Genomic DNA, 19,169 nt, shown 5'->3' on the forward strand with positions numbered 1-19,169 from the left:
TAGGGATTTATTGCAAATGCAAGTGTTTCATGACTAGGCAATGCAAATATCTAAAGTTAAATGTTATAGTCAGTGACCATAATTTTCTATTATATGGATTCATAAACCATCTGTAAGGGTATATGGTTCTGACATATATACAAGTGTTAAATCTGTAGAGAATTTTTTGCAGATTGCCACTTGTGAGAGCACAGAATTGTTTCAATTATGGAACAAGTTTTGATCATCAAAATATCTGTTTCCCTTTGATTCACTTGAAGAGAACAAGCATTTGTTTATATTATACTCTGTGTCAGTCACTGCTCTAGAGCTGGTGATGTGAAGGTGAATGAATCATCGTCCCTGCCCAGCAATGGGCTTAGAGTCTATCTGGGGAGATATACATGTAAATTGTTATCAATATTATATTGTGATGGTTGCTGAGAGTAAAGTGGAATGGGAACACAGATGAAGAAGTAATTCATTCTATCCCACTTTGATGCCTTTCCAGCTATATCAAACTGTCACGGCATTAAGTGTGTCAGTTAGGAAATGTGAGGGCTGACTGGGGCCTGTTTGGAGCTTGTATGTATGCCAGTTGGCTTGTCCCATTAACAGGCCACCCTAAGTTTAGACCTGGGCTCTTTGGAACCAGTGTAGTTTTTTGGCCTAGAACTGGACAGAACTTAGAAACTGGGAAGATTCTGGAAGGTCTGAACAACTCAGTGGGTGTGCTCATCAATCAGAAGACTTTTCCTTAAGTGCATATCATTTTGATGGCTGGGAGGAGGTCCTAGTGACTCTTTATACTCTTCATCAAGAATTCAGACTCACTATTTAAACCAAAATAATTACTTGTCATGGAGCAGCTGCAGGTCGAAATCCTTGGTGCCACAGAGCTTCCCACAGATCAAAATATCAAGATTCAGATGTCCGCAAATGTCAAATGAATCAAAGCTGTGTATGGAACATGCCAAAATTCAGGGAATAGTGTAGATGTTATAACACAAAGCCAAATTGTGGTTTTTAACATTATTTCAATAAAAACTAACCTAGATGTATAAAATTATGTGCACAAGTACCATATATGAGAATATGTATGTATAACCCTATGGAATTACCAGATATCTAAATGCATAAAAGTACTATACATGCGTGAGACGGGGGAATATATGTGCTGGCATATGAGAGACATACCTGTAAACATCACTCATCATCAGCCTCTAAAAGAGATGTAAAATGTCTAACCACATTATTTTACATCTAATCACATTTAACAAATGTTTGTGGCAGATCAAGTCTACCTGCTGCTCATAGAAATGTCCATATCAATAAATTTTGTTCATTTCTTGAGTTTTAACAATCATTATTCAATGAAATTTTTGTAAATCCTACTTATTCTGGAGGGGAGGACTTTTACACAGTGTTTTTGGCTTTAGTATTATAAGGACTGCATTTTTAAAGAAAATGCCTCTGAATTTTAAATTGCACTATTAATTTAAAGGCAAAGATTCTTCTTCACATGAGTGATTTCATCATGTAAATCTCCATCTGATAGTTGCTTTTATAGCTTATGTTTAAGGCTATGTGTGCATCAATCTTTTACAATTAAGAAAACAACTCTACACCTGAATTTTTAATGGGTAGAGTGGAAAATTACTACCCTAGTAGTAGCAAGTTATTTATAAAAGTACAGCCACTGCCATAGACTTTTCTAGAACAACTTCAGCATGTGGATCTTTTGGCTTGTCATTGCGTTTGATAATAGTTGCACTGTTCTATGGCTTTAGTATAATTGACAGAGCACCTGATAGCTGATAATGGACCTTCTGTGGCAGTATTGAGTACTCTTCTCAGAATGAAGCTGCATTTTAAATGATGGTAAAGATGCTTGAGAACAGATTTGGGAAGCAGAAAGGAATCAAAGTGTATGGTTTACGAGGAGAACAATGGAGCTACATTTGAAACTCTGACTCCATGGCCAGTAGGTACTTTTACTGGTGATGCCTGATCATTAGTCTCTGTATCTCCAACCGACATTTAAAAAATCCACTTATATTTACGAATATGCAGAAACACACACTGGAATCATTAATGTGATTTCATATTTTAGAAAACGTGTTCTGTGGATTCAGCAAATTTGAATTCAGTTACCTGAAATAGTTGTTAAAAAATAATCTTCATTTTCTTTCATAACAAGATCAGTGTCACTAAAAATTTGAAGTGTATTAAAAATTATGTGACATCTAAAGTAGGGTGTTCAAAGAGGGCAGACAGCAGTATCAAGCAGTATCAGCAGTATTTCATCTTGTGGAACTGAAAACCACAGCCACAGAAAGATAGAGAAAATGAAAAAGCAGAGGACTTTGTACCAGATGAAGGGATAGGATAAAGCCCCAGAAAAACAACTAAACAAAGAGGAGATAGGCACCCTTACAGAAAAAGAATTCAGAATAATGATGGTGAAGATGATCCAGGACTTTGAAAAAAGACTGGATGCAAAGATCAAAAAGTTTACCAAAGACCTAGAAGAATTAAAGAACAAACAAACAGAGATATGCAACACAATAAAGAAATGAAAAATACACTAGAAGGAACCAATAGCAGATTAACTGAGGCAGAAGGGCGAATAAGTGACCTGGAAGACAGGATGGTGATCATCACTGATGCGGAAAAGAATAAAGAAAAAAGAATGAAAAGAACTGAAGACGGCCTAAGAGACCTCTGGGACAATGTTAAACACACCAACATTCACATTATAGGGGTACCAGAAGGAGATGAGAGAGAGAAAGGACCTGAGAAAATATTGGAAGAGATTATAGTTGAAAACTTCCCTGACATGGGAAAGGAAATAGCTACCTAAGTCCAGGAAGCACAGAGAGTCCCAGGCAGGATAAATCCAAGGAGAAACATGCCAAGACATATAGTAGTCAAATTGACAAAAGTTAAAGACAGAGAAATATTATTAAAAGCAACAAGGGGAAAATGACAAATAACATACAAGGGAACTTCCATCAGGTTAACAGCTGATTTCTCAGCAGAAACTCTGCAAGCCAGAAGGCAGTGGCAAGATATATTTCAAGTGATGAAAGAGAAGAACCTACAACCAAAAATAGTCTACCCAGCAAGGATCTCATTCAGATTCGATGGAGAAATCAAAAGCTTTCCAGACAAGCCACAGCTAAGAGAATTCAGCACCACCAAACCAGCCCTACAACAAATGCTAAAGGAACTTCTCTAAGCGGGAAACATAAGAGAAGAAAAGGACCTACAAAAACAAAAACAAAACAATTAAGAAAATGGTAATAGGAACATACATATCGATAATTACCTTGAATGTAAATGGACTAAATGCATCACCCAGAAAACACAGACTGGCTGAATGGATACAAAAACAAGACCCATATATATGCTGTCTCCAAGAGACCCACTTCAGACCTAGGGACACATACAGACTGAAAGTGAGGGGATGGAAAAAGATATTCCATGTAAATGAAAATCAAAAGAAAGCTGGAGTAGCGATACTCATATCAGATAAAATAGACTTTAAAATAAAAAATGTTACAAGAGACAAGAAAGGACATTACATAAAGATCAAGGGATCCATCCAAGAAGAGGCGATAACAGCTATAAATATATATGCACCCAATATAGGAGCACCTCAATACATAAGGCAAATGCTAACAACTATGAAAGAGGAAATGCAAGGCAGAAATAGAGACACGGGTGTAGAGAACAAACACAAGGACACCAAGTAGGGAAAGTGGGGAGGGCTGAGGGGGAATGAATTGGGAGATTGGGATACCAAATTGTACACTCTAAATATATGCTGTTTATTGTCTGTTAACTGTATCTCAATAAAAGTTCTTAAAAAAAAAATAAAGTAGGGTGTTCATGTCACACTAATGTGGGAAGAAACTACTAATATTTTTTTCGCTCCTACTTTTTGAGTTTCCGTTTTATGATGGTTTATTATATATTTTAAATTAGTAAAATAGCATCTCTAACATAATTAGATTAACATATTCAGTTAATAATCATTAAATATAATCATTTAAAAATGCTAAACTCATAAATCTCATACAAGCATAAAATGAATACACATGAAAAGTTTCATTTAATCCATTCATTCCTGAAGAAACCAGCAAGATGTTATGGCCAATTGAAAGAAATACTTAAGTATCAGACAAGAGGTAACCAGGAATGCTGAAATGAATTCAGTTAATGGATGCAAAACTGATTTTTTCCACAAGGGGTAAGGACATAAATTGCACTGCCACCAGGCAAAATTAATCTGCACCTTTATGGACGAGAATAATATGCATTGCTGTGCGTTATCTAGAAATTCCATAGTTGTGTATAAGATACCTTAGAGACACTGAAAGTTTCAGGTCTCCTTAGAGGGAGAAAACTCTACCTGAAGGACTGTGTTAGATAGGACCATCTTCTCCAGGGTTGGTGAAAAGAAAAAAATAAAAATAAACAGCTGTAGGAACTTCATTAATTCTAATCCCTTTCTGAGCTCTTACCTGTCCTGTTTCTCCCTTTGTTCACTTCTTTGAGCTTTAGGACAGAGAATAAAGTAACAGAAGATGAAGGAGAGGAAAGGAAATGAGAAACAGGGTTTGTGAGCACCACAAAGTGATAAAACATGACAAAGCTATCAAAGAGGAAACAGATACATATAACCTAATATTTATCAAAATATGTCGTGATTTTGCTGTAATGGATAAAAGTAAAATTGCGATTCCCAACAACTTTTTAAAAATATGGTACCTATCCTATAAAGGCTGATTTGCTTTCGTCAGTGTCTGGCACAGATTCTTCTGCTTGCGAAGCCTTAATTCTGTTGATATACGTTACATGTATTTTCCATTGCAAACAATACTTTTTCAAGTGAAATGTTATTGGAAAAAGTGGTCAGTATTCTACTGAGCAAAGCCCCATGGATTCGTTGACATGCCTCTCATGAAGTACTTTGGAAACTTGTTTTCTTAAATCATTCTGGCAACTGATTCCTTTTATGCAGGTCACATAATAGGTCATTCTCAGAAAGTTAATGTGACAGAGTGGTAATTGATGTGTTGCAGGAAAATGATGAATTAATCTGAAAGTGGAAAGGCCATCAAAGTCAATTCCTAATGAATTTACTTTACTGACAGTGTCCATTCCTTGAACAGGAATGGCATTATATTTATTTTGTTTAGTGACTTTGTCTTCAGAAATATTTTATTTCCATTCAGGGTGTAGCGGGCAAACCCATAGATTTGTCCATTTTTCACCATTCATTATTGTTCTTCCAAAACCTGCCTCTACTCATAAAATTATTGAACACTTTAAGAATAAATAATAATTATATCTATTCCTTTACTGTTGTAAAATATTAATAATTTAAATATAAAATATTATAATTTGATGTTATTAGATATTATCATTTTACATCTTTTTTTTGAAGTTCTTTATTGAAATATAATTGCTTTACACTCTTGTGCCAGATTTTGAGGTACACCAAAGTGAGTCAGCTGTATTTATACATATATCCCCATATCCCCTCCCTCCCGTGACTCCCTCCCAACTCTCCCTGTCCTGGCCCTCTAAGTCATCACCCATCATCAAGTTTATCTCCCTATGTTATGCAGCAACTTCCCGCTAGCTATCTACTTTACATTTGGTAGTGTATATATGTCAGTGCTACCCTCTCACTTTGTCCCAGCTTCCCCTTTGCCCCCCAACCCCATGTCCTCGGGTCTATTCTCTACATCTGCATCTTTATTCTTGCCCTGTCCTGGGTTCATCGGTACCATTTTTTAGATTCCATATATATGCGTTAGCATACGGTATTTGTTTTTCTCTTTCTGGCTTATTTCGCTCTGTATGACAGTCTCTAGGTCTATCCATCTCATTACAAATAACTCAATTTCATTCCTTTCTATTGCCAAGTAATATTCCATTGTATATATGTGCCACATCTTCTTTATCCATTCATGTGTTGATGGGCATTTAGGTTTCTTCCATATCCTGGCTGTTGTAAATAGTGCTGCAATGAACATTATCATACATGTTTCTTTTTGGATTATGGTTTTCTCTGGGTATATGCCCAGTAGTTGGATTGCTGGGTCATATGGTAGTTCTATTTTTAGTTTTTTAAGGATCCTCCAAACTGTTTTCCATAGTGGCTGTACCAACTTACATTCCCACCAACAGTGCAGGAGGGTTCCCTTTTCTCCACACCCTCTCCAGCATTTATTGTTTCTAGATTTTTTGATAATGGCCATTCTGACCAGTGTGAGGTGATACCTCACTGACTTGCATTTCTCTAATGATTAGTGACGTTGAGCATCTTTTCATGTGTTTGTTAACCATCTGAATGTCCTCTTTGGAGAAATGTCTATTTAGATCTTCCTGCCATTTGTGGATTGGGTTATTTGCTTTTTTGGTATTAAGCTGCGTGAGCTGCTTGTATATTTTGGAAGTTAATCCTTTGTTCGTTGCTTCGTTGGCAAGTATTTTCTTCCATTCTGAGGGTTGTCTTCTTGTCTTGTTTGTGGTTTCTTTCGCTGCGCAAAAGCATTTGTTTCATTAGGTCCCATTTGTTTATTTTTTATTTTATTTCCATTATTCTAGGAGGTGATTCAAAAAGGATCTTGCTTTGATGTATGTCATAAGAATGTTCTGCCTGTGTTTTCCTCTAAGAGTTTTATGGTGTCTGGCCTTAAATTTAGGTCTTTAATCTATTTGGAGTTTATTTTTGTGTATGATGTTAGGAAGTGTTCTAATGTTATTCTTTTACATGTAGTTGTCCACTTTTCCCAGCACCACTTATTGAAGAGGCTGTCTTTTTTCCATAGTATATGCTTGCCTCCTTTGTCAAAGATAAGGTGCCCATATGTGTGTGGGTTTATCTCTGGGCTCTCTATTCTGTTCTACTGATCTACATTTTTGTTTTTGTGCCAGTGCCATACTCTCTTGATCACTGTGGCCTTATAGTATAGTTTGAAGTTAGGAAGCCTAATTCCACCAACTCCATCTTTCCTTCTCAAGATTGCTTTGGCTATTCAGGGTCTTTTGCATTTCCATACAAATCATAAGATTTCTTCTTCTAGTTATGAGAAAAATGCCATTGGTAATTTGATTGGGATTGAGTTGAATCTGTAAATTGCTTTGGGTAGGATAGTGATTTTCACGATGTTGATTCTTCCAGTCCAAGAATATGGTATGTCCCTCCATCTGTTTGTAATGTCTTTGATTTCTTTCATCAGTGTCTTATAGTTTTCTGCATACAGGTCTTTTGCCTCCTTAGGCAGTTTTATTCCTAGGTGTTTTATTCTTTTTGTTGCAATGGTAAATGGGAGAGTTTCCTTGATTTCTCTTTCTGCTCTTCCGTTGTTAGTGTATAGGAATGCAAGAGATTTCTGCGCATTAATTTTGCATCCTGCTACTTTACTAAATTCATCAATTAGTGCTAGCAGTTTTCTGGTAGAGTCTTTAGGGTTTTCTATGCATAATATCATGTCATCTGCAAAGAGAGACAATTTTACTTCTTCTTTTCCATTTTGGATTCCTTTTATTTCATTTTCTTCTCTGATTGCTGTGGCTAAAACTTCCAAAACTATGCTGAATAATAATGGTGAGACTGGGCACCCTTGTCTTGTTCCTGTTCTTAGAGGGAATGCTTTCAGTTTTTCACCATTGAGAATGATGTTGGCTGCTGGTTTGTCATATACAGCTTTTATTATGTTGAGGTGATTTCCTTCTATGCCCATTTTCTGGAGAGTTTTTATCATAAATGGATGTTGGTTTTTGTCAAATGCTATTTGTGCATCTATTGAGATGATCATATGGTTTTTGTCCTTCAATTTGTTAATATAATGTATCACATTGATTGATTTGTGTACATTGAAGAATCCTTGCATTCCAGGGATAAACCCCTCTTGATCATGGTGTATGATCTTTTTAATGTGATCTTGGATTCTGTTAGCTAGTATTTTGTTGAGGATCTTTGCATCTATATTCATCAGTAATATTGGCCTGTGATGTTCTTTTTTTGTGACATCTTTGCCTGGCTTTGGTATCAGGGTGTGGGTGGCCTCATAGAATGAGTTTGGGAGTGTTCCTCCTTCTGCTGTATTTTGGAAGAGTTTGAGAAGGATAGGTGTTAGCTCTTCTCCAAATGTTTGATAGAATTCGCCTGTGAAGCCATAAGCCCTGGGCTTTTGTTTGCTGGGAGATTTTTAATCACAGTCTCAATTTCAGTACTTGTGATTGGTCTGTTCATATTTTCTATTCCTTCCTGGTTCAGTCCTGGAAGACTGTAATTTTCTAAGAATTTATCGATTCCTTCCAGGTTATCCAATTTATTGGCAATTTCTCATAATCTCTTGTATGTCTGCAGTGTCAGTTGTTACTTCTTTTTCATTTCTAATTCTGTTGATTTGCATCTTCTCCCTTTTTTTCTTGATGAGTCTGGCTAATGGCTTATCAATTTTGTTTATCTTCTCAAAGAACCAGCTTTTAGTTTTATTGATCTTTGCTATTGTTTCCTTCATTTCTTTTTCGTTTATTTCTGATCTGATATTTATGATTTCTTTCCTTCTGCTCACTTTGGGGTTTTTTGTTCTTTCTCTAATTGTTTGAGGTGTAAGGTTAGGTTGTTTATTCGATATTTTTTCTTGTTTCTTAACGTAGGACTGTATTGCTATAAACTTCCCTCTTAGAACTGCTTTTGCTGCGTCCCATAGGTTTTGGGTTGTTGTGTTTTCATTGTCATTTGCTTCTAGGAATTTTTTGATTTCCTCTTTGATTTCTGCAGTGATTTCTTCCTTGTTTAATAACATATTGTTTAGCATCCATGTGTTTGTATTTTTTTACAGTTTTTTTCCTGTAATTGATGTCTAGTCTCATGGCACTGTGGTCAGAGAAGATGCTTGATATGATTTCAATTTTCTTGAATTTACCGAGGCTTGATTTGTGACCCAAGATGTGATCTCTCCTAGAGAATGTTCCGTGTGCCCTTGAGAAGAAAGTGTACTCTGTAGTTTTTGATGGAATGTCCTATAAATATCAATTAAGTCGAGATGGTCTAATGTGTCATTTAAAGCTTGTGCGTCCTTATGTATTTTCTGTTTGGATGATCTGTCCGTTGGTGTAAGTGGGGTGTTAAAGTCTCCTTCTATTATTGTGTTACTGTCAATTTCCCCTTTCATGGCTATCGGCATTTGCCTTATGTATTGAGGTGCTTCTATGTTGGGTGCATAGATATTTACAATTGTTATATGTTTTTCTTGGATGGATCCCTTGATCATTATGTAGTGTCCTTCCTTGTCTCTTGTAATAGTCTTTACTTTAAAGTCTAATTTGTCTGATATGAGTATTGCTACTCCAGCTTTCTTTGGACTTCCATTTGTATGGAGTATCTTTTTCCATCCCCTTACTTTCAGGTTATATGTGTCCCTAGGTCTGAAGTGGGTTTCTTGTAGGCAGCATATAGAAGGGTCTTGTGTTTGTATCCATTCAGCCAGTCTGTGTCTTTTGGTTGGAGCATTGAATCCATTTACATTTAAGGTGATTATTGACATGTATGTTCCTATTACCATTTTCTTAATTGTTTTGGGTTTGTTTTTGTAGGTCTTTTCCTTCTCCTGTGTTTCCTGCCTAGAGAAGTTCCTTTAGCAATTGTTGTAAGGCTGTTTTGGTGGCACTGATTTCTCTTAACTTTTGTTTGTCTGTAAAGCTTTTGATTTCTCCATTGAATCTGAATGAGATTCTTGCTGGGTAGAGTATTCTTGGCTGTAGGTTTTTCTCTTTCAGGACTTTCAGTATATCCTGCTACTCCCTTCTGGCCTGCAGAGTTTCTGTAGAAAGATCAGCTGTTATCCTTATGGGTTTTCCCTTATATGCTATTTGTTGCTTTTCTCTTGCTGCTTTTAATAGTTTTTCTTTGTGTTTAATTGTCGTTAGTTTGATTAATATGTGCCTCGGTGTATTTCTCTTTGGGTTTATTCTGTATGGGACTCTCTGTGCTTCTTGGACTTGGTTAATTATTTCCTTTCCCACGTTGGGGAAGTTTTCCACTATAACCTCTTCAAATATTTTCTCAGACCCTTTCTTTTTTTTTTTTCTTTTTCTGGGATGCCTATGATTCGAATGTTGGTGTGCTTAATGTTGTCACCAAGGTCTCTGAGACTGTCTTCCATTCTTTTTATTCTTTTTTCTCTTTTCTGCTCTGTGGCAGTTATTTCCCCCATTCTATCTCCTAACTCACTTATTCATTCTTCTGCCTCCATTATTCTGCTGTTTATACCATCTAGAGTATTTTAAATTTCAGTTATTGTGTTGTTCATTACTGTTTGTTTGCCCTTTAATTCTTCTATGTCCTTATTAAATGTTTCTTGTATTTTCTCTATTTTGTTTTTGAGATTTTGGATCATCTTTAGTATCATTACTCTGAACTCCTTTTCCGGCAATTTTCCTATTTCCTCTATATATATTTGGTCTTGTGGGTTTTTTCTTGCTCCTTTGCCTGCAAGATGTTTCTTTGTTTTCTCATTTTGTCTATTTTATAGCATTTCCTGTCTCCTTTCCCTATACTGCCTAGTAGTAATATCTCTTGTTTCTGCTCTCTGCCTCCTTTGTTGGGGTTGGTGCAGTGTCTTAAGTAGGCTTCCTAGTGGGAGGGTCTGGTGCCTGCTTTCTGGTGTGTGAATCTGAGTCTTTTCTCTCTGATAAGCAGGGCCATGTCAGGTAGTGTGTTATAAGGTATCTGTGAGCTTAATATGGCTTTAGGTAGTCTGTGCTGATGGGTGGGTTTGTGTTCCTGTCTTATTTGTAGTTTGGTGTGAGGTATCCAGCAATGGCAGTTGCAGACAGTTGGGCAAAGCTGGGTCTTAGACTCCAATACAGGGCTCCGTCAGAATTCTCTGTGGTTAATCGTCCCTGTGGCTGAGGACTCTCTAGTGGTCTAGTGTCCTGGATTTGGTACTCCCTCCCCAGAGTCTCCAACTTGACTTCTGGTCGAGTAATCCAGACTTCAGAGGTTGCCAGTTATGTCGGGATCTTTGCAGTCATTTCTGGTGTCCAAGGTCTTCTGCTGGTGTTCATCTGGTTCTCTGTGGGAATTATTGCATCTTTTGATGTACTCCTGATGCATCTGTGGAGAGGTATGCATTCCACATCCTTCTACTTCGCCACCATCTTTTCTGATTTTATGTCATTCTTTAGTTGTTCTTAGCCAGCTTTGCTCTCTGAGGTACACTAGAAATTTCAACTTTTAATATAGTTATTAGTAAAAATTTTTATTACTGTAGAGACTCTTAGATATATGGAAAAATTTAACCCTTTTGTATGTGAACTGTGTTATATTTTGTTTATAAAAATGAAAATAATTTATTTTGAGGAATAACATGTGTATCAAAACACTAAGCTACACACAAGACATTGCTCAAAATAAATAATTTATTTCATGAAATGTAGCAGCATATCCATGATTTTGTATATGTTTTACAAATGTGAATGGGATTGTATGGGTTGAGCAGAGCACTGTCCTCTTGCCCAAGAATTTGTGAAGTTAGCAGAGATAAAAATGCTCAAGTACCATTTACCAATGTCAAGGAAGGTATCTCCTGAAAGTGCCCCACTGAATTGAAATAAATCAATATACTGCAAAATAGGGTGGCATTTACTTTAATATAATATGATTCCTTTCCCCCCTTCTCAAATATACATGCACATGCAGGCACATACATACACATGTGTGTGCATGCACACACACACACACAATGAACTGATTTCTACAAAATTAATTATAAAATAGGAGTATTAGTTTTCTTCCTGTTTTGTGTTTCTCTACTGGATCACAGGTACACCCATAAGATTTTATATGTATGAAGCATTACTTCTAGGAATAAATTACTGCTGGGTGGAGTTTCACTTTCTCTTACTAAAACACCAAATGCTGTCGTCTTGTTAAATTAAAATTATGAATATTAAATCTCAGTCCATAGTGGTTGGCACATTCTCATAAATGTATGACAGATTAATAAATAAATGTATGTGTTTATGCTTTGATTTTCATTATTTAAATTTTATTGTGCATTTTGATTTATGTTTAATTCTTATAGTCTCGCTTTTATTCTATTGCAAGGCAAATGTTAGAGGGCAACAAAGTCTGAAGGGTTAATGGAAGCTTTTATCATCTTTTAAAACCTCCTTCTTATGTATCAGATAAATTACATTTTATCCCATAACCAATTAAAATGAAGATGCAAATTTTGACACTTTAGGTCACTTATATTTTACAGAATTAGAACTTCATGAAATTTTATGTTGTGATATTCAGATAAGAAATTATATCTCATTTTGTATATGATATGACTAGCATACTATTAATAATCCACAATATTACTATAAAATGACTGGCAGCTCCCATAACTGTTATCAGTTGATTTATATTAGCTTGATTTAAAGCAGTGATAAAAAATATTTAGCTTCGTATTTAAAATGACAAAACACTATGGGTATAATATTTCTTTAAAATTAAAACCAAAATTCAAATTAAACATAAAACTGTAAGATTAATGGAAACTCAGATAGCTTTAATAGCTCTGAAATATTCACTATTTTTTTTCTTTCTTTTTCTTAAAGTGAAATCACATTACATGAAATTAACCACATTAAAGTGAATAACTTAGTGGCATATAATATATTCATGATGTTGTACAATGACCTCTAACTGATTCCAACATATTTTCATCATCCCCAAAGGAAATCCTGTGTATACAGTAACTCTCCCAAGTCCCCGGCAACCACTAATCTGCTTTCCATCTCCATGGATTTATCTATGCTGGCTATTGCATATGAATGGAATCATATAACATGTAACCTTTTGTGTCTGGCTTCTTTAACATAACATTAGGTTTTCGAGGTTCATGCCCTTTGCAGCAAGCATCAGTACTTTATTCCTTTGTTGGCTGTATAGTATTTGATTGTGTGGATATACCACAATTTGTTCACCCATTCATGGGCTAAGGGACACTTGGGTTGTTTCCATCTTTTAGTTCTTTTGAACAGAGCTATTATGAACATGCATGCACATGTATTTATTTGGGTACCTGTTTTCAATTCTTTTTGGTATATATCTAGCAGTAGAATTTCTGGGTCATATGGTAATTCTAGATATAACTTTTGGAGAGATCAACAATTTTTTTTTTTTAAACACAATGTATGAGAATTCCTATTTCTCCATGTCCTCAGCAGCCCTTATTCTTTTTTGGTTTTGGTTTTGTCTTTTTAAAATTATACCCACCCTAGTGGGTGTGAAGTGATATATCTTGTTGTGGTTTTGATTTGCATTTCCTTTGAGACTAGCGATGTTGAATATCTTTCCATGTGCTTCTTGGCTACTTGTGTATCTTCTTCAGAGAAATGTCTATTCAAGCCCTTGGCCCATTTTTAAGTAGGGTTGTTTGCCTTTTTGTTGTTGAGTTGTGAGAGTTCTTTGTATATTCTGGATACTAAACCCTTCTCAGATATATCATTTGCAAACATTTTCTACCAGTCTTTAGGTTATCTTTTCACTTGCTTGATAATGTCTTCTGATGCCTGCAGTTTTTTTTTTTACATGCAGTTTTTAATTTTGATGAATTCCAATTTAATTTTTTCTTTTGTTGTTCATGCTTTTAAGGTGTCATTTCTAAGAATCCATTGCTAAATCCAAGGTTATGATGATTTATTATTATGTTTTCTCCTAAGACTTTTCTAATTTTACCAGTTGATCCATTTTGAGTTAAATTTTTATATGGTTGTAAGACAGGGGTCCAACTTCATTATTTTACATATGGATTTCCATTTGTCCCCACACCACTTGTTGAAGAGACTGCTTTTTTCCCTGTTGAATGGTCTTGGCACCTTTGTTGAAAATCAGTTGTTAATAGATGTGTGGGTTTATTTTCCGGATTCTCAGTTCTATTCCATTGGTCTACATGTTTACCATTATGCCAGAGAATTCACCTACCTTTGTAGTAAGTTTCAAAATCAGGAAATAGGAGTCTTCCAACTTTGTTCTTCTTTTTCAGTATCATTTTGGATATGCAGGGCGAATTGAAATTCCTTATGAATATGAGGATGAGCTTTTCCATTTCCGCAAAAAATGCCATAAGGATTTTGATATGGACGCCATTGAATCTATAGATGACTGTTGGGAATACTGAGATCTGCGAATATTTGTCTTTCTACAAAATTCAGATGTTAAAACCTAATCTCTAATGTGATAGTATTTAGAGGTGGGGCCCTTGGGAGGTGATTAGGTCTGAGGGCAGAGCCCTCATGAGTGGAATTAGTACCCTTATAAAAGAGGCTCCAGAGAGCATGCCACATTATTGTTCAGTGAAAGTGGTAACCGCTAAATGTGTGATTCAACTCATGTATATAACAGGAAAATAGGACCAGAGGTTAAAGAATGAAGGAATAAAACTCTTATCCTGGGTCCGTGCTCAATATGTGAGTGATATTGGCCAAGTAATACTCTTTGTGCTTTAGTTTTTTAATTTTTAAAAAAAGAGTTTGGAATAAATACCTAAGAATCTTCCATCACCCAAATTCATGATCCTATTGTGTTTTCCAAAATTTAGCTACTGGTTTAAATAAAGACACTAATTTGGGTTCATGAGGACAATGTAATATTTCTTTGGAACTTCCGTTTATTTTCACTAAAATAGCTGTTGGCTCCTGGTACAGCTTAGTGTACTCTTTCCACTTGCTGGATTTATTTCTTTTTAATTCACACAGTTAAATTTAATATGATTGTTGACATAATTGGGAGATTTTTCATTTCATATTTCCCTGCTACTGGCCATCACTTTCTGTTTCCCTTTCATTTTATTATGCTTAATTTAATAGTATTTAAATCTCTACAGCATTTGGCAGCCTTTCTAATTCTTTCTAAATTCTAGGAAAATAGAGGAGAGGAGGCATCAATACATCAGTAACTAACAAGAATCATCTCTTTGCTTTTTAACCAATTTCAATTTAATTTTCCATTACATAGTTTCTATTTTTTTCTTTTGTGAGGGTGGTTCTGTTTTACTGCAATGTGAATAGGAAATCAATCAAAAATAATAATCACATATAACATTCGTCTTTCACATTCAATTTTTATTATTTTGAAAGCATATTAATTCATGCATATTTGGTAGAATTTACATAGTGAAGAGAAGGAATTTAAAAATAGATTAGATGTTCTGATCTCCTAGAGTAGTGTTTCTTCACATTGGATCCTGATCCTATCTGTCTCAGATAGGGTGCTGTCTGAAAATAAAAATTCTGAATGAGTAGGCATGTGACTTGGGAACTAGAAATGTATATATTTTGAAACAAACAGCTAGGTGACTTTTATGTGCAGTAAGATTTGGAAAACCACCAGTTAACACCAATGTTCCCAAAATACTTTCTAATACCCTTTGTGATAACTGTAAATGACTTCAGGTTGGTTCTGATTTGGCATTATTGAAGTGTGTGTGTGTGTGTGTGTGTGTGTGTGTGTGTGTAACTTTAGGGAGGATGGTGAGTGAGAAAAATACCTTCTGTTAATGGTAATTTTAAATTATTTATTTTCAAGGATGTTTTACATACTTTATAGTTAATTTAAATAAATATCACAAATGAAATTTATTTTCCAATCTACTGCACCTGTGCTTGAAAATCTGGTTCTCTTTGCACTAGAGTCAAATTGGTGGCTGTTTTAGTGGCATGTCCTTGACAGTGTGGGGACTGAGCAGTTGAAATGTGAGAGGTCTGGCATGCCAAGGTGAGGCAGGTGTGGGGTGCAGTAGCATATGGAGAAATAATTAGCTGGCTGAGTCTGTATTACAAGAATAATTTTACCTTTAGCTAGTTGAAATTAATTATCCTACCTTAAGCCAGATGGAATTAATTCAGTTTCTCCCAAAGAAACTGTTTATTTGTCACTACTAGGGGGGTGTAGCTGCAATGTTTTTTACCCATATTAATGAGCATCTTTTAATTAGTACTATGACCTTTGGCTCTGTATATGATACAGGGGCAAAGAAAGAAAATTCAGATCTACAAGTTTTTAAAACCCAAATGTGTCCTTCTCTCCAGATAATTATCTGTTTTAATGTTTTCTAGTCTGTATTTGAATGAGTCACTGCTTATTAGCCTAACTTGTACTGTATGAGAAATACCTCTTTCATTCTTTCTTATTAGATTTGTCTTATCCACTTTTTGCTTATTAGCATGTAATCCATTTTAAGAAAAAAATCAGTTTCAATCTGCTTTCAGTTTTCATAGTTGTATATGAAGTATAAATGAAGAATTGTTTTTCAAAATGAGTTAAAAGGATTTTCAAGTTTTATCCTGTGATGTAGGGAGTATGCGCTTTCAAATGTTGTAACCCATCTCACTCCTTCTTTCACGTGTGTGTAACATATACTTTATAAAGAATAAAAGAATAATATTAAGACATGATTTTAGAAAAGGTCCAAGTTATCTCATCTTGTATGGGTATAAGAAATTTCATTTAAAGCCAGGTGGCATCTACTCTTTCATTAGTCTGTTGATTTATTCAACAAACATTTACTGAATTCTGTATCACTTGGAGTTTGGTTGTAGGTATCAGAAAATAGATAAATAATGAAAGTATACAATGCAAGGAATCAGATGATTTCAAAGGATTAGGAGAGCAGACTCTGATTTGCATATACAGGAAAGACTCCTGGTAGACCACCATGGAATGGGCCTAACTAGAGAATGGCTTCCTGGGGGAAGGTATCAGGAGGATATGGGGGTCTGATGTCCCTGTTCATCCACTACCTCCATGATCACTCACCTTAGCCACAAGCTGGGGAGTAAGGAAGTCACCCATAGGACTGGACCTGCTAACTCTGTAACTTCTTATTGCCTTTCTTCCTACTGAAATCAGCTCCAAATCCAAGCCTGGCTTGAGTGCATCTCTTTTCTGGCATCTAAATCTTAATCTGAAGCTCTAGCTACAAGAGATTCAGGAAAAGGCAAATGTTTAGCATTATAAGAGGAAGAACTAGAAAGAGTCTGGAAAAATGTTGATATAAGCAATCTACTGTCTGTTTCAGACAGACACAGTGTGGACAGGGGTTATAAGGGTGGCAAGATGCACAATGTCCCAGCTGTCCTCCTGAAAACCACAGTCACATCAAATCTCCAGCAAAGAGATCCACAACAGTGACTCTGCTCAATGCTGCAAATTAGTAGATTCAGGTCATTGCTTCTTTCTGGGAAATGATGATTCAGATTGAGATCAGAAAGATGGAAGGAAATAGTTACCTGAATGAGTGTTAGAGCATTCCATACCAAGTGAAGACGGGCAAGAGCTCATTCGCTACTGGTAAAATTTGTACCTTTTGGGGGAAATCAAGTTCCTTAAAAACCACTGATTTTCTTTTCTGACATCATTTTAAGTGTCTCATGGCTTTGGGGAGAGATACTTGAAAGACAGCTGAGGTTCCGAGACTCAAATCTGTGTCTACTCCCTCCCAGCTCCCTGGGCTGGTGATAGAATTTCAAGGAAGGCTGATGAGTGTAGGGAGGAAACTTGCTCAGGCAGTTTGTGCACCATGGAAATGGTAGGGCAAGCACTAAGAAAGGGGCACGGGATCTCTTAAGTTAACCTCCTAACTACCCCTCTCAAAGGGGATCTAGCAGTTATACTTGGTGTAACTAAAGGAATTGCCACATTATGTGACCTTTTCAAGTTGCTGTTGTTCTTCTCTGTCCAGATGTATCAGCACTGAAAATAAAGTCCCTTTGTGTATTGTTTCAGGAACTTTCTCCATGATTCAAATTATTCTTGGTGTATGCTAATGGCATAGTTTAGTTTCTTTAATTATCAAGCCTGTGCAAATGGTTATTTTGGAAGTTTTCTGTTCGCATCCTCTGCAAAATACTTGTTGATTACTTATTTAGCTAAGAATGGCAATGTTTCGCTCTGAATCTTTATCTCTTTTTATTCAAAAATCCTAAAGAACTATCAGTGTTTCTCTCACCATAGAACTAGAGTTACTTTTATTGGTATACAGCCGGAAAATAAATCTCAAGGAGAAAATGGACAGAGTGACACTATGTCACTCCTGACATAAGAATATGCTCACTCCTTTCACTTGCCACATGTGCACTATAGAAACATGTATTACATTTTCCCCTCTTTACACACACAGACATGCAGAGCTACGTATACACAAGGCATTGTCACATACACATGTGACAGTGCGGTAGGCCAAATATTGACAAATCCAAGATAAAGACAAGTGAGAAGTTCCTAATTTTTTTTTAGAATAACGACATGGTCACCTGAGATCGGAAGATATAAAATCTACACATAAATCTCTATCTTATCAAAACAAAACTTAGAAAATTAAATGCTTTTGGAGATTCAACACCCATTTTGTCTCCTGAAGCCTCGTGGATGGTTGCTGTTTGGGGGAACCTAACTTATACTCACCTGGCTTCTACTTAACATGCATTGATCTTCCTCTAGGCTCAACGCCATCCCCAAGTTTCAGGCCCCATCTTGTGGTTAGGGCTGACACCCCTTCCACCTCCAGGTTTAGGTAATTAAAATATTTACATTTGCTGGGCACACACACTGGTATGGGCAAGTAACCATATCAGAGACAATTTAGTGTAACAATGCTTAGACTTTTCAGAGACACATTTTCTTTTCTTTTTTTTTTTGGAAGAGGGAGCAAATCTTTATTGGTCAGAATGATCAGGGAAAGGATGTATTTTGAGAGGCAGCTGATGAATCCTATAACTTGTGCCTCTTCAAGAACACCAAGACTTATCTAAACACTGGAAACGGAGGATGGATATGGACAGTCAAGCTTGGTTTCAGGACTTAAAGAAACTCAGGTTCTTGATGTCTCATCACAGAAAGAATTCAGTGAGAGACAAAGTGATTGGTAAGAATTGTATTTAGAGATTTATTTAGAGAGAAACACACTCTCCAGACAGAATGTGGGCCATCTGAGAAGGTGAGAAAAGGCCCAGAGACACGTTTTCTTGTCTGTTAAAATTAAACCTGAGAAAATACAGCTTTTGAGCTGTAACAGGCATCTTCCCATCACATGGAGCCACCTGGGAAAGAGGAAGCAGAAGTCTGGAGAGGGACCCGACCAGGAGACACACTGAGCCTCTGCCTTCAG

General features: G+C 36.1%; 1 protein-coding gene across 1 annotated transcript in view; it reads left to right on the top strand.

Annotated features, from left to right (window-relative positions):
• The window catches only part of CCDC102B (coiled-coil domain containing 102B), a 251,247-nt gene that overhangs the window by 102,229 nt on the left and 129,849 nt on the right, over positions 1-19,169 (top strand). The window lies entirely within an intron of this gene.

The sequence above is a fragment of the Hippopotamus amphibius genome, chromosome 11 (assembly GCF_030028045.1).
Source record: "Hippopotamus amphibius kiboko isolate mHipAmp2 chromosome 11, mHipAmp2.hap2, whole genome shotgun sequence".
In the NCBI taxonomy this organism is placed as follows: domain Eukaryota; kingdom Metazoa; phylum Chordata; class Mammalia; order Artiodactyla; family Hippopotamidae; genus Hippopotamus; species Hippopotamus amphibius.